Raw genomic sequence first — 22940 nt, 5'->3', positions numbered from 1 at the left:
ATAAGAATGGAGTTATCTGTTTTTGCGAATAAACTCTTAATTTATTCTAGCTTCATACATAATTTTTTTTTTTTATCAGCATTTTAATGTGGGTAAACAAAAGCTATGAAATCATGTTTTTGTCAAAGACTTCTTTTGAATTGTATTCAGAACGATGATCAAAACATGGAGCAGATGTATTAACAAAGATTCACAGTCCTGTACCTCTTCATGGGTCGACATTTGATTTGGTAACGTTAGGCAATTTTGATTTATATCCTGTTGAATGATCGCGTTAGATTACATAATAAAGCAATAAGCCCCAAGAAGCCATGGTTTACAGTGAATTTATAACAGCTAAGGGGTGTTGTTAGAACCTAAAACAACCTTTGCTGTTATAAATTCACTGTAAACCACAGCTTCACGGGGCTTATTGCTTTTATAAAAGGGTTAACACACATTACAAATATTAAAGAGAAAAAAATATGTATCAATGCAACTTTCATGAAGTAAAATCATTAAAAGCCTTCCTTCTGCTGGAAAAAATAGTCCGTAACTATGAACAGCAACAGAAGTTACATTATTATGCCATTAGATGGCGGCAAAGATTGTCTTTATGAGCGAGTCACATAGACTTATATTGAAACTTATTGTGAACACGGAACAAAACGAAAATGACAAATGCTTTGACTAGCGCTGTCAGTGTAAGCAGGGCACAGGAAAACCCATTAAATGTTAAAAGGACAAGATTGCAGCGGATATTCAAACTTATTTTTTTATTATGAACAAAGGACTGACCTATAGGAAAATGCTAAATCTGAATGCAGGTAATAAATTCGCTCACTCAATATCTCTCTCACAATACTCTTCTACATAATGCAGTAAGCTTCAATGAACAAAATCTATTGATAACAATCATATGTTTACTTTGCTAAGAGGGGTTGCTAAGACAGGCGCAGCAACATACACACTCAGTGGCACAGCAATACTTAATGCGGTCAGCTGTATATTTTCGGGAATTTTACAAAGGCTTCGAACGCGGCTCAACCAATCAGAATCAAGGGCTGAAACTATTCGTTTTATAAGAAATATTTTATCCTCTCCTTCTGGTATATGCAGATTTTCTTCTTCACTTGTTTTTGGATCCAGAGATTCTGTACCATTTCAGATACATAATAGCGCCCTCTACCGTATCAAAGTGAAAATGCGGATTGCCAGAAAAACTGCGGATTGTCAATGGTGTCCTAAATTGTCATTGTGTCCTAAATAGTGGAAAACTTGTCAATAATGGGAAAGTCATAAATTACACTTGGTTTGATATCTGTCATCTATATGTCAAATTTCTTGTATGTTTTTATTATTTTACTGTCATACATTTAAACTTCAAAAAATATGATTTGTAAGAAATGAAACCATTTAAAAATTCCAAAGAGTTCCAGAAACTGTAATCAAAACATACAGGACAATATTTGAATTTTGGATTTTTGTTGTTTTATTATTCAGTTCCCATATTATATCCCTGAACACTTCATTCAAATCAGTATGCAGTTAATCTCCCGTGGGAACATGGGACGGAGGGGTTAATTCTGGGCTCAGACACTATTGTTTATGTCTCTTGTTCAACAAACCATCTTTCTAGAACCAACAGGAGAAAGATGGACAAGTGTGTGTGTTTAATGGATAAAGCCTGAAAATTGAGAAATAGTACAAGCTATTTTTGGAACACTCCTCTCCTGAGTCTCTTCTGTGCAGATCTCAGCCATAAAATCCTCTACTGAGCTTTTCTTGCATTCAGTTAAAAATGCTTACTGTCATAATGCCGAAGTTTGCAGTAGACTCAGATCACCATACAGTCTGGCTTCAATCCCAAACATATTAAACAACAGTTGACTGACTTTAGGACCGCACAGCAATTCCTTCAGTGCACCACATATGGGCTGACACAACCCCAACAAAGGAGCACATTATGGGATGATTTCACAATACGCAGAGAGAGGGAACGCAGTAGGAACTGAACTCCGCTCAACTCCCACACACTTCTGACATTCCGACTAAGGCCTGTAGACCAATATTGGCAGCCGCACGCACAAACCGAGGCTGAGGTCCCGCAGCCAATAACATGGGAAAATAGAGGCACGCATTCAAAACAACTTCTAACCTCACCATCTATCAACAAGCGGCCATTTACTGAGCTGCACTCGGAGCGATAGTGCGTTTGGAGTGATTCAGTGGTTGTGACCTGCCATTGTTGTGGCTAGCAAATTGTTGGGTTTCTTGTGCTGTCACGCAGCCAAAACCTCTCTCTTTTGACAGCAAGTGTGAGAATTTAGCAGTGGACGGATTGGATGACACCAAAAAATATAGGGCTTTATGAGACCTAAACTCCATGTGTTTACTATTGAAGAAAAAGAGCTGTGCAAAAGTAAAACACATTGACAATTGTTCACATAACTCAAAAATATTAGTATGCAGCATTGAAACTTGTCATGCATTTAAATATATTTCTACATTTGTAATGATGAAGTTGCAATTTAGAATTTTTTAAAAATATATTAACTTTAAATGCAATATCAAATAACACTACAGATAAAATTATAATCATGTACTTTACATGTGATTGTAAGCCAACACATCAAAATAAGTGAACTTATTTAAAGCACAATAAAGATAAAGAATTTCAACATGTACTCTAAAGGTGCAGTGTGTAAACTGTAGCGGCATCTAGCAGGGAGGTTGCTGATTGTAATATAGAGAAGCTACGGTGGCCAACACAGAACAAAAATGTTATTGTCTGAGACAGCAGAGAGTAGCCAGTCAAGCCAACGCGCTCTGTAGAGCAGTTTGTCCATTTGGGGCTACTGTAGAAACATGCCGGCGCAAAATGGTGACTTAACATGTACAGGGACCCGCGGTGTATATAGATATAAATGGCTCATTCTAAGGTAATAAAAACATAACGGTTCATTACGTAAGGTCTTTATACACCACTGGAAACATAGTTATGTATATTATATTGCATTTCTGTCAATAGATCCTCCTAAAATTTACACAATGAACCTTTAAAGTAAAACTTTTTAAAAGTGTACTTAAGTGTGTTAAGAAACTGTCATGGAAGTGTACTATCTTTAAGTACACGTAAGTGGCCTTTTATTTCATTAATATTATATTATCTGCAAGTATATTTTATTTATTTATATTTCTAATACAATTAAGTGCACTTCTTTTTCACAAGGGTTGACAGCTAAAGATTCCAAGTAACTCCCCATCACTGTTAGCATGCATACTAAGGGTTATCGCTGCACAGCTGTGTCTTTATTGTGCCAAGCCAGACTCTGATAGTCACATAGAGTTCAGGGTTGCAGCAACTCTCTATATCAGTGCATGTTTGTACATGCGAGGCTGGTTGCGTGTGAGCTGTGTGTGAAGCAGCTTTCTAAAGTGGCTTTATACTATACAGTTGAAAGAAAGACACGCAGTGAGAGAGAGAGAGCGAGAGAGAGAGAGAGAGAAACAGAGGCAGAGTGACAGGGAGTGGGGAAAAAAAATCATGTGATCCTGCTGAAATCAATCTTCATAGTATTTCTCTAGATACTGCAGAGCATAACAGTGACTGCCCACTTTTGTAAGCAGCTTTCCCATTTATTTTGTCCATAGACACTAAAACAATTACATAAAGGGTTCTAAGCCATGAACACATTAGAGAGAGGTTTGATCACTGGAGAAAATGAATAGGATTTTTTTTCTCTCTTCTGGATACTGAATGTTGCGCACTATCGACCAGCAATCTGTGTGGACCAGCTTGAATGTGATTAAAATAATGACTCGGCCTCTTTGAGTTATAAATCTGTAAATGTCATGACAAGCATGTTAACTCTTTCTACACCAGTGTTTACTTAAAAAAAATAAATAAATCTAGCTTCATTCAATCTTTATCAACGCTTGAATGTGGGCACATTACATAAAATAAAAGGACGTTTTGAGACGTTTTGTCCGGATCAGATTCAGAGCACTGATCAAAACATAAGCCCCTTTCACACATTACCAGTAAATTACTGTTAAGAGATCATGTATGAAAAGGACCTTTTCAAAAATATCAGGAAATCAGTTCTGGCAATTTAGCAATATGAGAAACTGTAACATAACCAAAGAATGAATAGTACTATAGTGAATGCGCGTACGAGTTAGCGGAAGCTAGAGATTATAGTTTATAAAATTTTAAATATGGATATTTTTCTTACACAAATGCATTGCTTCACTTCAGAAGGCCTTTATAAACCCCCCGGAGCCGTGTGGACTTTTATAATGAATGGGTGCAATTTTTTAGACTTCAAATTTTGGGATACCATCCACTCCCATTATAAAGCATGGACAGGGCCGACGCATGCCTATAAGCGAACTAGGCAGCCACCTAGTTTTTAAGTTAATTAATGTATTTATTTTTAGGACATTCGTTTGTAATTATTTCACTTATATCAAAAAGTTATCACCCGATTAGTTATTCTAAATCTAAATTATATTTCCATCATTCTACTGAGTACCTGAACAAAAAAAACAGCGTTTTGAGCGATGAGTGGACTATGAGTTTGCACGATCGCAAATTCTCTCATAAAAACAAAGAAATTAAGACATTATGTAAATAAGAGAATCAATGTGTGACAGCTTCATTTATTATAACAGAACTTTGTGAGATATGACAATGTATTAGGGAGCACTCTTTGCGCGCCTTCTGCCATGCTCCCTTATACAGTAGGCCAATTTTCTGTTAAAATTAACAGTGGTTTGTGAACGTAGTGAACAGACGTCCTTGTTTTCCAGGGACAGTTCCGGTTTTTGGTACTCCGTCCCCGACTGGAGCTGTCCCCGGAAATGTCCCCATTTTATAGCTCGTTCAAAATAACCCGCAAATACATTGCAAAAAAAGCCCGACCAACATAAAGCGACCTGTTGGTTATCAGAGCAATCGTTTAGTGATTATATTCACCAACAGAGGGGGCTGTGCAGCTACACTGTCACTGCTACACTTGGTCGCTAACCTGGACCAGAGCAGAGCGATGTATCAAAATAAACATTGTTATCTGTTTCGACTTTCTAACTATTCATGTCGAATTTAAGTAATACGGTTATGTGTTTTATAACAGGGCTTCAACAGGGTGCGGGATTGTTTTGGACAGTTTAAACGTCCCCAGTCACAACGCAGCAGTTTTCACACACGTCTTATAGTAGGCTAGCCCAGCTTGTAAAAATGAAAATATTAAATTCACTAATAAATGTTAAAAAATATTTGTTAAATGCTGTTTTATTTATCTAATCTAATATTTATGTTGTTTTATTTTTGTAATGTGATTTTTGGTGAATTGTATTAAAAACAGAACAAAAATCCTAATAATAAAATTAATCAGGAGTGTTTATGCTGCTGGGCTGTGTAGGTTTTGAGACGATATGTGAGCCGAAACTATTACAAGGAAATTGAAATAGGCCTCTGTGTTTTTAAAGGTGAAGCACTTCTCCTTAGCCTTAAGTTAGTTCACCCTCTGCCTATGTGTGTGTGAGAGAGAAAGCGAAGGAGTCACGTAGCTCACCTTTGTGAGCACAATATTTATAAATGCCATATATTTATAACCTCTATTCGTAATGGAGAGCTGTGCACGCGCAAGTGATGGGATTTTGGGTGTGAGAACCGCTTGTGTCGCTTCGCAACTACTAGAACTACCACCGATTTGCAGCTTTCGTGTGTCTCTTATTGAAAATGAACTAGAGACTTGTGATTTGCGTGTCCCGTAAACTGTCTTTATGTCGAAGTAGGCTACTGCCGGCCCAATTTATTAGCAGCCCACCAGGAATTCTCCTGAATCTTCCAGGAGATATTCTTACTATATAATATAAGTGTTTGCATTTGTAGTTAGTGGTTACGTGCTGATTATTTTTTACATTGCAGAATGAAAAAAAAAAAGAAAGAAAGAAAAAACAGAAAAGAAATCCGAAAACATGCTTGTACATGCTTTTATATTACTGCAAGTTTATTAATTATCAATAAACAAAACCTCCAGTCTTTCACATGCATCTCAAAGATTGAGTTTAATTGTGAGTGTGAAGTGGGGGCGGCACGACGGTGTTTTGCCTAGACAGTTGCCTAGGCAGTTGAGCTTGCACCGGCCCTGAGCATGGATTAGCCTGGACATTGTTTAATTAAACTCTGATTGTATTTTTCTGAAAGAAGAATGTTATATACACCTAGGATGGCTTGAGGGTGAGTAAATCATGGGGTAATTTTCATTTTTGGCTGAACTATCCCTTTAACCAATGTTAACTAATGAACCTTATTATAAAGTGTTACCATCATAACAATCTATCGATAAAAACGCACCTTGTCCTCTGCTTCTGATGTTGGCGTTGCGCCGCTGCGGACTGAAGAACAAGCTGAATAGCGCAGAAGCCGAAGCCAGCGGCCATTTTCACGTGAGGTTTAAAGGGGACTGAGGCGATCACTAATTTGTTTACAGATTGTGGATCTAATCTTTTTTTTTAGGGTGGCTGTGTAGAAAAAGAGACTAGTGAACATGTGAGAAGTGTCGGTGCCGCAAGAAAAAGTTAGGGTACGTTACAGCTTAATATACAGAAGTGCCGGTACTGCATACCGGTGCATAACGGCCAACTTCGAGCATTGCAAATAATATTGAAAACATGGCTTGCTGGAAAAACTTGTCGATGGTGGGGAAAGAGTTAATGTAAACATGCACATTCAGGAGAAAAGGCTCATATAAGACACATTCATCTCTGGATTAGTGGCCTGAAGGCAGTGTCCATGTATTTTGCAACAAAGACCTGACCACTTTAAGTACTTCCTATTTTATCAAACCGGTTAGAGTACACCGCAAAAGGCCACAACCTTGATTGAAGCACAGGGAATTGTCACAAACAGACTATTAGCAGCATGTCAGGCAAAGTTCAGAATGGCTTCCTTATGACTGTTATGGAGTCTGGGGTTAGAATTCATATTGATCTCAAAATCAGTCAGTCATTCCTATGCAGCACATTTTCATGCCACAATCACATGAACAATGTATTCTAACTAATGCACTATACACTATGCATTTTTTCCTTAAACTTTTGCACTATGTACTCAGCCATGTAGAGTATGAATTTTATGAGGTTATTTTGTCATTCAACATCTGAGTCTGATGCCCCTCCCCCTCCGCTATGTAAGTAAAGCTGTGACAGTTGAGTTCATGAAGTGTCCAACATTCCATACTTTGTTTTTTGGGGGTTAATAAAGTGCATCATACGGGTATTTAAAGTACACTTTTTTTATTTGGAATTTTCAGTCTGAAGACACTACTCACACTATTTATACTACAAAATAGCACAGAGTAGTACATAAGTATGCAAATTGGGACACACCTATGGTTTAATATAAAAAAAAAATAATAATAATAATAGTGTGCATTTCAAATAATCTCATTGCTTTGGTTTGAGTAGATGTTGGCATTTTTCCCATGTTAACATTTAAAAAGAAAGCCTGAGAATATTGATTTAATTAGTAATCATTTCTAAATTTCCTGATCACTTAATTTCACTTTCTATCCTTCTTCTGCAATATCCCTTCTGATTCCTCTGCAATATCCCTTTTAACAAAAGTAATTTCCGGATAACACTTAATTGAAGGTAACTTAGTTTCACATGTTACAAGTACTTACTACAGCAACAACAGTAAATTATGCATAATTACTAACCTTAAACCAACCTAAACCCTAACATTAACCCTAAAGTAAGCACATGTGGTTAATAATTATTACTAAGCTTGTTACATGCTCTGAACCACTGATTCGAAACAAAAGATTCGTAAAGCTTTGAAGCTTCATGAAGCAGTGTTTTGAAATCACCCATCACTAGATATTGTTGAAAAAAAGTCATTATTTGTTTTGTTTTTTTGGCGCAAAAATAGTATTCTCGTCGCTTTATAATATTAAGGTTGAACTACTGTAGTCACATGAACTGCTTTAAATATGTCTTTAATAGCTTTCTGGGTGTTTGAAAGTGTTAAAGGAACACTACACTTTTTTTGGAGAAGTTAGGGAGGAGTTAAACAGTTGAGTTTTACCGTTTTCGAATTCATTTAGCCGATCTCCAGGTCTAGCGGTACCACTTTTAGCATAGCTTAGCATAGTTCATTGAATCTGATTAGACCGTTAGCATCTCACTCAAAAATGACCATAGAGTTTCTATATTTTTCCTATTTAAAACTTGACTCTGCTGTAGTTATATCGTGAACTAAGACCGACGGAAAATGAAAAGTTGTGATTTTCTAGGCCGATATGGCTAGGAACTATACTCTCATTCTGGCGTAATAATCAAGGAACTTTGCTGCCGTACCATGGGTGCAGCAGGCGCAATGATAAGGCACAAATGTCTCCATGGTTACAAGGCACGCTCCCTGTGCAAACAAGGGGTCACAGCCGCTGTGTAATATCATTGCAAGTAAATGATCAAATTAAAGGGTGAAGTTTTTTTCAAGGCAAATTTAAGTGTCTTTCAAAATAAAAAAGGACACTTGGACCCTCAAAAAAAACATCAAATAACCAAATGATAAGGAGGCCATATAATTTATAAATTTATGCACACCAAAGCACCCAAGGAAAAAACAAAAAACAAAACAAAAAAAAAAAAAACAATATAGGAAACTTTTCAGAATTCAGTGACGTTTTAAAGCTAAACAGACACTGAAATGGATAATTCGCTGAAAACTGGCTGCGAGTCACTGTTTTCTCTGCCATCTCTGATGTGACAAGCATGGTCTTCTAAGATCATGTAACTGCATGACGAAAATTACGTTAATGGTGCAAATTAATTTATTTGCGTTACATTATTTTAACATGTTCAGGAATCTGGATTAATCACATACATTAATATATATATATATACACACATACACACACACAAAATCATTATTGTGTCAATTAAATGTGCTTGTGGGACTAATTATAAAATGCAATTAAATGCAAATTATCAATAATCAAACCCCCTAATAAAAATCCCATAATAAGGGATTTTCATCTGAGCAATACATTTCATAAATGCTGAGTACCATGGAAAATGCTTAATTTGTCGCACATGAAATGCAATATAAAATGATGTCATAAAAGATATTATTATAAATAACACCACTTTATAGTAAAATCACTTTCCCTTCCAGGCTCATGTATACAGAAATGATCCAATCATATGCAGAGAGTGTGAGAGAGAGAGAAAGAGAGCGAGAGACATACGGACAGAGTAAAGGAACCTTCTGCAATTTTATGAAAATATTTGATCATGCCCTTGAATGCTTGCCATGCATGAACATGCTGTTGGTATATGGCACAAGCTTCTCTTTGTTGCCGGATGTGGGAAAAACATCCAATAGATGCTAAAATAAGAACAGGAAGGAAGCAGGGGGTGGGGTGGCAGCGGCAAGCTACGGGGGAGGACGAGAGAGTGGGAGTGAGAGAGGAATGTTCCCTTTTCACTCGATTCACTCTTTCGGAGACACACACACACACACACACACACACACACAGTCAGTACAATAGCTATGAGCGGAATGTAACATTGCAGTTATTTACCGTTCAAGTAGCGGATACAGGAGTTTGAAACTTTAACAAGCTTTATGATTCATTTAGCCACTGCTGAGCTTCACGGAGAGCGTGTGTAGAGCGTGTGTTGCACGGCCTTCTCAGACATTTAAGAGGCCTGACAGATACTAGATAGAACAAGTTCTTCTTTTTGATGAGTCAACAAGTCAAACTGACACGGTGCTTCAGCCAAAGGGGCCCTGGGCAGAACACACTCGTTTATCATGGTGTACACACACTTCTGCTGCTGATCTCAGAACAGCACGAACAGAGACTCGAACACAATGTACCTGGACAGGTTATAAATACAGAGTGATCAGTGCTGGATGGGAAAGTACGGAACAAGACTACAGCCTTACAAAAATTGTATGTAGTTGTACCATGATTAAGTCATATAACACTAAGGTATTTATAAGGAACTTTGAGGAACCCCATTGTACTTTTTTGTTAGTATTTTAAAAAGTACACACATCCTTTACAAAACAGTACTATTGTATTAAAAACATATAATTTCATGCTGTTTTGGACACACTTCGGAAAAAAAATACTTTTTTTTTTGGACATGGTGCCATGGTAATACCGTGGTAACAGAATTTTAGTAACATGGCACATCTCAACATATATAAGTTTTACCATGTTCTTCCATCATTGTACCATGGTACCATAATAGTTTTTGTAAGGGTGGTAATAGTGAATTTGCAAAAAAATCATTCTTTTGAACCAGTTCTTTTTAGTGAACTGGATGAACCAGCTCATAAATCACACACAGAACTATCTGAAATGGTTTAGACCAGGGGTCTTAAATTCAAATTGGCTGGGGGCCGTTGCTGTGATTGACACCTCATAGGAGGGCCATTTTAACATTCAAGCACAAGAAAGCGCAAAATTTCTGAAAATGTACTTTCCTTTGCATTATTTCTCATTTACTTCAAATTTCATTACTAAAATATTTTTGCCATACTTAACAAAAAATGTAACAGTTAGTGCAAATATTTTCCCTTACTTTATTTTAGCTTAAATAACATCAAAATCTTGCACTGAACAACACTGTACTGAACAAATGCAATCCCTGAATATATTTGCATACTATTCTATGTCTTGCCAGACACCTGGCAGTGCTTCTGCTCACACAGCTGAGCCACATTTGTCCAAGATGTCGTTTGAGCATATGTAGTATTTATTGGTAGCATCGGACGCGTTTCGGTGGTTTAAATCGACGCTCGCGACTTGCTTGAGTGTTTTTACTGTAATTTAGGCAAGCACACTCATAAAAGAATGCTGCGTTTACACTGGCACAAAAAAAATCCGATCTTTTGCTCACATCTGACACCGATCGGAATTAGTTGTACACGTGTAAACAGATCTGATTTTTTTTGCATCCGATCTGAACCACTTCCAAATGTGGTTTTAAATCCGATACATATCCGATCTCTGGACATGTGACCTACATCTAAACACGCACATCGAATTCCCATTGGAATTCCAAGCCACCACAAGGTGAGGGCAACACATTTGCTCACTAAAAGGGGAGTAGCTTTAATGTTGTATTGTGAAGCAGACGTGCTTGTATGCACTCGCATTAAAAATTTTCTTTATTATTGAGGTGGGAACTTTATATTTCTAACGTTATCTATTTTTTAGAAAGAAATTGCGTGCACACACCTGCACACACACACACACATACACACACACACACACACATTTAGCAGCTGAATTTCAACCTTTCTGTAGCAACTCTAGAGTTTCTCTCTCATGAGCGCGCACGTGCTCTCTCCCTAGTTTGCTTGAATTCATTTAAAAAAAAAATGGAATTCTATAACTGTAGATAAAATATCAAACGCAAATTAACTTTATTTTCTGATCTATATCCATTCAGTCAGAATTCGCGCTTCAATATATCCGTGACACTGACAGCTGTTAACTTATCCGTTCTGACATAATCATGGCCACTCAACATGAAATATAGAAATAATTTTAATAGAACGGCCATTCAAAACCCGAATATCTACTATGTGCATGTAAAACTATCAATGACAATCATTTTGGGACAGGAAGTAATGTAAACAAAGATATCAGATACCAGTCATGTCTTAAGTTAATGTAAACGCACTGGCCAAAAGATCGGATATGGTCAAAAGATCGGATCTGTGCATTAAGTAGGGTTGTAACGATATGCGATATGAAACCGAAATCGCGATACGCAGGTCCGCGAACCTGTATCGCGATGTGAGAAGGCAGAATCGCGACACACCCCTTCCAACTCCCAGAGTTATCCTTCCTGTCCAGATCCAATGCTACCACATTTTTAAATTACTAAATGTATTAGGGGTGTAACGATTTATCGTAGATGGTGTGTCTCAATCAGCTCTCTAGTTCAGTAAGTGTTTCGGGCACACATCGAATCTTGCAAGCAGGTTTAAACGTTTCTCATGTCAGTCTCTTGCATGGTCGCGTGAGAAAAGTCGTGGCTTTCTTTCACCGCAGTGCACAGCAACAGCTGTGCTCACAGAAAAGCAAAAGACGCTTGCGATGCTTTGCTTTAAGAAGTTCTGTGGGGCCGTTCACATATTGCGTATTTTCCACGTGCAAGTCAGTTATTATTTTCAAATGTAGCCGCGCGGCAGGCGCGCTCATAATGGGATCGACGCGCATGCAATTCTCAACTTCTCAGAATGCCGCAAGCGCGACGCAGGTCGTGTGACAAGAATCAACCGATCAGCTATGGCCTTTCCGTAACAAAACATCAAAAGCTCAGCCGAACAGCTGATCATAGCTGTACATGGTGGTTTTTATATCTTATCTGCATCAATATATCTCGTAGTAAAACTTATGCAAGGGCTAGAAATCATTTATCCTTTGCAGAAACATCCTGATCCTCTTGGAGAGCTCAGTTCATGGTTGCATAGCAACGACCGACGCGGTGCGGCCGCGCCTTCCACGCGTTTTTAGACGCGATATGTGAACGGCCCCTATTCATAATTCTAAGTTCATGTTAAATTTAACATTTTTTTTTTTCAGTGACAGACAGCCCTATTCAACTGCTAACTTGAATACAGAAGGTTTTTATTAAAATTTTATATTTATTTATTTTATTGAAATGTGATCTTGTATGTACAAGGAAAATTATTGAAATTTGTTAATGTTTTTTTAATAAATCTTGTTTGAATTTCAGTTTCATTTTGTTCAAAATATCGTGATACGTATCGTATCGTGAACTCCGTATCGAGATATGTACCGTATCGTGACCTGAGCGTATCGTTACACCCCTAGCATTAAGGCTTGCAGTGTAAATGTAGCCGAAGTGACGTGGTCACGAGGCAGATGCGGCGCAGCACGCTCGTTTTTCCAGGCGCGCCTATGCCGCAAGATGAAAACATCTCAACTTTTCAGAATGAGCACCGCAGGTCATGTGACAAGGACCAACCAATGAGCTTCAGCCTTTCCTTAACAATATCGAAAGTTCAGCCAGGCAGGTTTTATTTCTCATCTCCATAAATATATCTAGTAGTAGAGCTAATGCAAGGACTAGAAACTGAAACTTTCTCGTCATCATGGAGAGCACAATTCATGGTTACATAGCGCCAGATAACGACAGATGCCATGGAAACTAAAGCACTTTGGAACGAAGGAAAAAGTGGCGTGGCCGCTTATGTGACGCGATATGTGAATGGCGACTTTTTCTTTGCATATCAGACAGGTAGCGTTAAACTCCACGCAAAAATGCTGCAATGTCCATCTTTCTTGAAACTGTCTATGTTCCTCATCCACTTACCTTTTCAGTTTGAAAAAAAAAAAAAAAAAAACATATTTCATTCGCACAATAATAATAAACTACAATAAATAAACTACAAAAACCCAGAACCGGCTCTCATCAAATCTGCTTGAGCGCTTTTATTTTTTTCAGACTTAACCTTCGTATACTTATACTTCGTACCATCGTATACTTTGAAGAACCTTATATTGCCATTTAAAAACCATTATTTATGAATATGGTCATCACCTGTACCATGGTATACATCATTTGATATCAAAACTGAACTACTTTTATCTGTATAATGGGAGGTTGTGGCATTACAGACAAGGAGTGTTTGCTTCAGTCTGCAGAGGTGGAGACGAGCAATGAAAAAGACAGCAGCCAGGTGCTTTCCTCAGCTGACCTCCAGTGAGGGGCTGCAGTAAAACAGCAGAGGGTCTGTGTCTGTGAGAGGGAGGCTGAGGGCACCAGGCGCCAGGGATCAGCTCTGGCAGGAGCCAAGACTGTCACCTCACAACACAAACACACAGCCATCCAAGTGCAAGTCCTGGATCTGCACACTCTCCAGCTCTATTTCTTGAAATATTTTACTGTAGTATAGTAAAAAATAAATAAAAATAATAATAATAAAAATTACCAATTTTACATTATAACAGTAATAAGAATATAATGAGAAAATGTATAAAGAAAGAAAGAAAGAAAGAAAGAAAGAAAGAAAGAAAGAAAGAAAGAAAGAAAGGGCATATGTGCTTAACAGCCATGAAAATATGGTTACATGTTTTTCTTTATGCAACTGAAAAATGAAAATTAATTTAATTTAATGTATGCTTATTTAAACAAAAAACAAATGTTCTAGAGCAATTTTACTGTATTATTAGAAAATAATGGGAATATTCATTAAGTATAAATAAATAAATAAAGTGATTGATTGATTGCTTAATTAACTACTTAATTAGAGGTAAGTGAGCTTAATTGCCATGAAAATGTGGTTATAACGTTTACTTTCTGCAAATCTAATGCAACATTTTATGAAGAAAATTATGAAAATTAATTTCTATTTTTTTATTTAAATTAATTTGCCTTTGTGCTTATTTAAATAAAAATATTTTTCTACAGAAATGTCCCTGTATTATAGTAAAACAATGTATTAAAGTAATTATAAAATAATGTGATTAGATAGATAATGGGGATATAACTTTATGGAAATCATATGAAAAAAATAATTTCTTGTATTTTTTTTTTTTCTTTTCTGTAAGATTTATCACATTATTTAATTTCCCTAACCCTAACTATTTCCTTTTTTTTTTTTTTTTTTTTTTTTTAATCCCCATTTTAGAATATTAGAACATTATTTTTGGCTCTGTGGCAAGGGGTGGTTAAATGTGCTCTGATGAATGTGGTTTGAAGGAAGGAAATAGGTTGTGCAACTCCAATTACTTTTACAGTTATGCAGTCATCTGATCCTTTATTTGAAAACATTTCAAATATCAGACTTGGACAATGAATCATGGCTAATGAATTCAATTATTGTATATGATTCTGCATCAGTATTTTAATCTGCAATGCTAATTATAAATGATATAAATGAGAGATATAAATTAGATTTTTTTTTTTTTTCTGAAGCAAATGTGAGTGGTGCTTATACATTAAAGAAATCTAGGTGGTTGCCAGAATGTTGCTACATGGAGTTTGTAGTTTATAATGTGCTGCAATGCATTTGCTAGGGTTTTCTGGTCCGATTGCTAGAAAATTGTTCACGTTTGTACCTGCCAGACAGCAACAAGATGGGTTACATGAGAAAGCTTCTACTTTAGGGTTAGTAGTTTACTCAAATCCCAAATCCTAATCATGTGCAATAGAAGTAGTGATAGTAAACACCACTAATGAAACCATACAGAGCTCACAAACTTGGCATACATGTCATGTTAGAGCTGAGCTGTGTGTCAAGTAGATGAAAAGTTACAAGGTTCACAACAAATTTTTCTAAACATGGCAAGTTTTGAAAGCCACACACTGGTTTGACTCCATGTGATCACAATTTTCTTGTAATAACTCTGAAATGAATTCTATAATTTTTCCCACAATGTATCAAGAGGGTATCAGCAGAGATGAGTGCCAAAGCAGTGTCAAAAATGCAACATTGAGCATTCTTTAGTCAGCATGTCATTCTCAAGAGACTGAGAAAATGCTGTCAGTGCCACATTTCATATTTTAGGCTTCTGTGAATATGAGACACAATGTGTAGATGCTTAAAGAAAAAATCTGAGCTTAGACAGGATCAACAAAGTGAGATATTTAAAAATAACAAAAAAAATAAATAAACTAGATGCAACAAACAGAACAAATCTTGTGAAATCATAAAGGTATTTGGCAACAGTCAACTGTTAAGAAGTTAAATTAATAAAAATTAATGTTGCAGTTTGTCAAAAAATATTCTCAGGTTACAGTGCATAAACTTCAGAAAAGACAAAGACGACCTCGAAGTTACCTCTCTGGGCAGGTCTGCATATTTTTTGAAAATTACATCATGCAATTGCAGAAGGACCTTTTAAGATATGATTTATGGTGCTTTTTTTTTGTATTTTTGGAGCTTGAGAGCCACTGCTTCCCATCCACTTTCATTGCTTTGACATTTTGTGTTCCATGGAAGAAAGAACAACATTAAAGTGAGTACATTCTTTAAAGTCTCCCTGCAGTCAATAATTTTATCTCTTAACACTCATCTTTTATAATCAAAATTACAGATTTAAACAATTTCGTAATGCTTTAAAATAGTTTGAATGTAACTAAAATGCAAATTGGTCTCCAGTCCACTCACTCTCACCAGGTCGGACTACCTGATCCACTAGGTCAATTGTAGTAAACGTAGTAATTAGGGCTGGGCGATAAAACGATAGCGATATGTATCGCAATAGACACGTGATCGATATAAAAAAAAATGTGTTTGATAAAATGTTCAATATTTTTTATTCTTCATATGAAGAAAACAGAGGTTGCAAAGCAAGTTTGGTTGCATTAACAAAGTCACTCGCTCTCTGGTAACCTAGCAATGTAGGGAGTGACACACTAACAGCCAATCATGTAACAGTATCAATTTTTGTTGCGCCATATCGTTGTCTCGTGCTGGTCTGTTGGATTCCTCTTCAGTAACCGTCGACTGATAAGCAGAAAATGAGTGCCGCAGCGAGTGAGGAAATTGTAAATAAAAGAGGAAATATGTTCATTGTGGCTACCTGACTGTTGATCTGTTGCAGGACTCATGAGACAGATAAATTTACAACTATTACGCTATGTAAATACTGATTTACATTTGTTGGCAAATCGGCATATGTGCCGATCAATGTTTCTGCCGGTGGGTGCCCACACTATAATGTTGCGCTTATGGCAACATTAAATCCTGGAGGGAAGACAATTCTAAATTCACGGCTGCACATGCAGGAGGACAAAAGTTTGAGCGTGCAGATGTGATATCTGAGCGAGAGCGCGCACGCGTCCAGTTTTGTGCAAGGGAAATCGCCTGTGAGTGGAGAGATTGCTCGCGCATTTGATGCGCTCTCGACATTTTTCAATATAATAACGCCATAGAACCCGCATTAAATGAAATATTAACGTGAGAAGAAAGTCGTGTCTGAATTTTGAGATTTTGTATTGGTTAAAACAAATGGAGAATATCTCGCTTTCTTGTAGATGCTCGACCATTTCCGTGTGTGGCGCTTGAACGCCGCCGTTTGTTGGAAATATTTAACATCAGGATGGATGATTACATGCTTTAAATCATCGATTTGGGCAGCTTTGAGCAGCTCTTGAGGTTCTTATCCAGTATGAAAGATGAAATCCTTGCTGGTGTAGTTGTGTTTACCGACTTTGATGAGGCCTGCTCTTTGCGGACGGGTGGTCACCCTACTTTAGACTTATACATTTTAATTATTTGAGTTTTCCATGGTTGTTGACATTTCTGTCTTAATAACTGAGGGGATTATGATCAGAGGAAGGTTAAGTTTAAAATAAAAATGTTTAAATGTAATATATTTTTCTCCTGGTTCTTATTTTAAATGGGTCATAAAAAAATATCAATAATTATCGATATCGACCGATATGAAACACTGATATGGTTCAGCCATATTGCCCAGCCCTAGTGGAAATACTGGTTTAATTAAGCCATATATGTTTGAACCAGAAACTGATTCAGAGCGAAATATACATGGTCGTCTACAAGTCTATGTGTCAGAATGGTAATGCGTTTTATGCAGTGGTGGACAAAGTACACAAATCAAGTACTTGAGTAAAAGTACTCTATTAAAATATTACTGCAGTAAAAGTATCAAGTACTCCTTTTCAATTAGACTCCAGAAACAGTACAAAAGTACTTGATTTTCAATGTACTTATTTTAATGCACAGAAAAATCCTCCCGGTCCTGCACATTCATTGGCTTTCTAGCATCTTCTGCATATTTGTAACCTTTCCCATCCTTGACTATGATTTTGAGATCCATCTTTTCACAATGAGGACAACTGAGAGACTCATAAACAACTATTAGGTGAAAGTGAAAACATTCACTGATGCTTAAGATGGCATCATGATGCATTGAGAGCAATGGGTTGTAAATTGTCTTATTTTGTTTAAATATCTTTTTTTTTTTTTTTTTTTTTAATTTAACACTGCCCTTTAGAAGCTACATGAAATGTTTACATGTTTCCCTGAACAAAAAAATAGTAGTTTACCATGTTCATGATGAGAGAATTTTCAGTTTTAAGTGAACTAACCCTTTAAGACAGAGAAGTTATAAATCAGAAACACTATGAAAACTTAAAGGGATAGGCCCAAATATGAAAATTCAAATACAGTCAAGGCTGAAACAAATCAAGATTTTTGAACTATCTTGTGCAAGCAACAGACAAAGTAGCTACAATATACATAATATTTGGAATAAGGTTTTTTCGCCACCCACTCTCTGCTGAAGTTGTACTTTGACTATGACCCTGGAGGCAGAGAGGGGGAGAAAGAGAAGCATGAGGGAGGGACAAGAGCGTGGAGGGAAAGGAGAAATAGAGAGGGCTTGTGCTCCTTTTCAGGGATGTGAGTGAGGAGCCTGGGAACGTGGAGCAGTTTGGCCAGGCTGATAGAAATATCCTGAGTTGAAATGTAAACAGGCCTGATCTCTGATCTACCCAGAGAGCCTCTGATGTGACCCGGCATTCCACCCAGGGTTTCAACACTGACATCAGGAGCCCACTTTCTCATTTCCTGTGCAGGACGGTGACCCCTTAGAAAAGTGCGGTGTGTTTAAAATTTTACAAATCAAATCACACTTCTATGCCCGAGACATCTATTGTAGAGGTCGACCGATTGATCGGTTTTGCAGATTGACTGCAAAACTGCACTTTTTTGAGTTTCAAACAGGTGGTTTCCATGCACTGCCATTATAAAGCTTAGGAGCATCAGGGTGATTCATAGAATTCTTTTCGTCTGAAAGAAGAAAGTCATATACATCTAGGATGGCTTGAGGATGAGAAAATCATGGGGTAATTTTCATTTTAAATTGAACGAATCCTTTAAAGCTACTAATGTGAGAAAGCAAACTGATATGTTCATGCAGGTGACAGAAACATTAACAAATCAGAAACGCATTCGATTTCAGTTCTTTTTTACCATCACTGTAATACATATCTTGTTATTTTCATTAGATATTCATCTTGCAAATAAAGTGTGAGAAAACAGATACAATACATGTGTCTAATTTCAATGCTATGGCCTTGTGTAGATATTTAAAGATGACCATCTTTAAGCATGACTGTTTGGATTTATATGAAATGGTACAATTTACAATAAGAGTCCATTAGTAACATTAACTAAGGTTGATAACCTAGTTATCATTATCGGTAAAATCCAATATCGGTCGACCTCTAATCTTTTGTCACTTATAATTTGGGAAATTTCAGAGCAAAGTTTGCCTCAAACACTCTCAGTACATAAGCCTTAATTTTATACCAACCCATATAAGGGTTAATCATATTTTAGTTTAATTTATGACCATCTTCTCTCTGGCTGGCCCTTGGAATTAAAAAGGTCCATTAAAAATTGACAATTTTTTTATGAAATGCCCTGTTCACACATTAGCTGAGGGTCCACTGTGGTTTTTAACTGCTCCATATGTCAATTAAAGCATCTTCACAAAGCATGCATTACATTTTGTTATTACAAAACAATTCACACTGAAATGTGCCACACAAACTGTTCAGATCAGATTGAAATGATCAGGGATCTGCAGGACATGCAGAGCTGTAGGTGCTACACACAGGAAGGAACAATATCATGTTTGACAATCTTTCTCACATTTAATTATCAGTTTCTTCTGTCGTTATTAATAATAGCATTGATCTTTATCCTTATTTCTTCTCCACAGTTTCTGATCACCCAAAAGGCATAGTGATGAGTAAATGTGGACAGTCAAGAGATGATTTAGCGTTGGAATGTTTTTGCAGTTGGCTTTCAATAAATTCTCTTTTTAGAATGGACAGGGGGTTTAGAGTTTTTAGGCATGTACAAATATACAAGTATTGATATTGTGTATTTGTGCACACTCCTTTTTTCACCTATTTTTAGGATTATAGTACCTTTGTTGTTATATAGTGTACTTGCATTGATTAATTTAATAACCCAGATAAATGTAATCTTTAGATGATCACAAAATTAATATTTGTCTTATAATGTACATTTTTATATTTATTTATTTTAGACAATAAAATATAGAATTTCAATACTGGTAATGTATCAGTTCACCACAATAACATTACTAATAATTATGAGCTTATTGGTATCAGAATTTTATTGCCAGCGCATCCCTAATTATTATGTTAACACTGTGTTTTGTGATCTTTTATTCCAAGCAATTTGCTTTGTTGGGTGCGAAAAAACAGTTACATTCTGTGAAACACAAATTTCTAATGTTCTCAGGGTGAACTAGCCTTTCACTGTTTTTCATTAATGGCAGATGCTAATGGTTGGAGTACGAAAGGAAAGCCTTGATAATGTGGTTAATCTAATGTTGTGCAGTGTACAGTGAAATTATGTAATGATGGAAAGTGAAAGGGTAACTGATATCACAGGGGAGTGTGGATATTTGAGTCATATCGGTCATTTATGCAACTCCCACTTACTGTATCTGGGACTGAACATTCACAAAGCCATAAATTGTGGGTTGGGGGTTTTTGTGGGTTATTGTTTTAGCAGCAAAGAGTCACAGATTTTATCATCCACTCAGGGCCCTTGCATACACACCTGAGGATGCAGTTTCCCACAAGGGTTGAATTTCAGGTGAGTTCAACAGAGCAGAAGACTTGTCGAAAGATATAGTGAACCACCCCCTCTAACGCTTCACCTCTTTTTTCTGCTCTGTTCTATTTAGTCAGGCAAGAAAAACCTGACAGACATCGGCGTGCACTGTGTGCTTTCTCTGTGCTGGGGAAATCACACTAAGCATTAATGTGTCTTTCAATTCACAACCATTGGCTGTTGCAAAGAAAAAAGTCAACACAACTTTTCCCCACTCTGCATTGCTACAGGAATATTCTTCATGGCCCCACAAGTACTTGAACATTTAAAACTTATCTAAGACTAATTTAAAATTTGTCTAAATTAAAAGTCATCACTTAATTTTCAAAAGTCAATGAATTTGCAATTTATATTTTATATATATATATATATATTCTTTTTTAAATTATTATTCTTTTTCTTTTTTTTGAGCAATGTCAATGTGCAGACTTCAAAAAATACTCTACATCCACATCTTTGCGCTTCCCAACGACAAAGACAAATATGCAGTTGAAAGAGTTGGACACAACAATCAAGTACACATTCCAGATCCAGGACAGATATACTGTACCACAGAATTAATAGAGCCCATTAAAAGATGACTGATACTTTACGTAAGCCACACACTACATTGTGACATGCACATGCTTCTCGGGGCATTTTTCTAACTTCTATGTAACGACCTAGAAAGTGCTTTCAGTTTCATCATTTCCCTTGGTTAACTATAACAGACTAAAACTCAGAATTTGGGTAACAGAGGCTGATACTAGATGCTGAGGGGGCGATTTCTGCCCGCAGCCATTATGTAGTGCAAATGGAGGTAGGGATGTATATGCCGAATGGTTTCAGCACTCTTCAAAGCCCCAGTCATGTCTCAGACTGTGAATAAAACATGAGGTATACACAAGGCGCACCTCACAAAGAAACCTCTAGGAGAGCCAGCACAGATGAGGAGGGAATGCTTTTGATTTAAGCAGCATGAGCAATCCTACTTGAGTTTCCTAAAGTTCTCTTCTGTTTATGCCTCTGCCTTCCACTTTTACATTTTTATCTTGTTTTATAGGTCACACTTAATGCTTATAATGCATTTGTTGCTGCACATAGCTCAGATTAAAATGATCAACAACCCCTCTATCCTTCAAAATCCTCAGACTTAGCCTTAAACGACACACCCACAAATCACCCACAATCTGTTTGCTGGCTGTTGGATGCATATTGCACACAAAAATGATAAGAGCTGACTGAAAATCAGCAGTTTCAATCGGACAGGCCTAACATAATGTCCAAAAGGCAGAATGCACCAGTCTGTCAGGAAACAAAGTCATTTTTATGGAGTATCAGTTTGATAAAATGATTGCTGCTGAGAATTGTCCCATTGTTTTAGTCTAAGATTGCCAGGCTAGTGGTATCAAATGTTGAAAAGTTAGTAAAGAGTTTCACAAAAATGCCCCAAACTCAAAACAAACCATAGTTTGTGACTACATATGTCCCGAAAAAAAAAAAAAAAAAAAAAAAAATCAGAATAAACTGCAAACTGGACCACGCTTTATGCTGACAGTCAAAAACCTGACTCTCTCCTTGACTTTTTAACCAATTGCTTAGGCTTTCTGACAAAACGTGAGTGTGCTCATGTAGGACTAATTCATTTTCATGTCAACATGAATATCAACCATGGGGACAAACTGCCCAGGGACCCATTCATATTCTCCAAGTAAGATACAGACAGTTTTGCTAGGCTTAAAGTGGCCTCCAAGGAGCTGGAGTGATTGTTCCACATTCAGGTGGAGTGAAACTAAGCCAAGCCCACCTTCAGCTTCCATTCCTAAAACACTATAGCCAAGAAACACCAGGAAACACTTTAACATTTCCTTCTTCCACCTATTATTTGTAATGCCTCCCTGTCATGCTTAATTATGTCCAATTATGTTGCTACATCCTTAAAAATTAGATTGAAGGTTTAGTCTTTACAATAAGCATTTCTTTTTTACTTTTTTTACAGTTCATGCGAGTACAGTGGTTCTAGCTTAATATAATAAAGTGACAAGAATACTTTTTGTGTGCCAGAAAACCCCCACACAAAATAACAACTTTTCAACAATATCTAGTGACAGCCGATATCAAAACACTGCTTCAAAGCTTTACAAATCTTTTGTTCAGAATCAGTGGTTCGGATCATGTAAACAAAACCTCGTTTACTGAAATCACGTGACTATGTCGCTCCAAACCACTGATTTGAAACAAAAGATTCGTAAAGCTTCGAAGCAGTGTTTTGAAATCGCCCATCACT

At 36.8% G+C, this 22940-nt stretch overlaps 1 protein-coding gene across 4 annotated transcripts in view; it reads right to left on the bottom strand.

The window, feature by feature from the left end:
• zmp:0000001236 (mastermind-like protein 2) overlaps positions 1–22940 on the bottom strand; it is a 97652-nt gene that overhangs the window by 63108 nt on the left and 11604 nt on the right. Inside the window, exon 1 of one of the 4 annotated variants that reach the window (XM_067366082.1) lies at positions 9579–9615. The exons of the other annotated variants lie outside the window; for them this stretch is intronic. The gene's annotated coding sequence lies outside the window, so the exon portion shown is untranslated. Of the gene's footprint in view, positions 1–9578; positions 9616–22940 lie in introns of those variants that run through there. 4 annotated transcript variants of the gene reach the window in all.

Source organism: Chanodichthys erythropterus, chromosome 17, assembly GCF_024489055.1.
Source record: "Chanodichthys erythropterus isolate Z2021 chromosome 17, ASM2448905v1, whole genome shotgun sequence".
Taxonomy (NCBI): domain Eukaryota; kingdom Metazoa; phylum Chordata; class Actinopteri; order Cypriniformes; family Xenocyprididae; genus Chanodichthys; species Chanodichthys erythropterus.
This window is presented reverse-complemented; position numbering and strand designations above follow the sequence as displayed.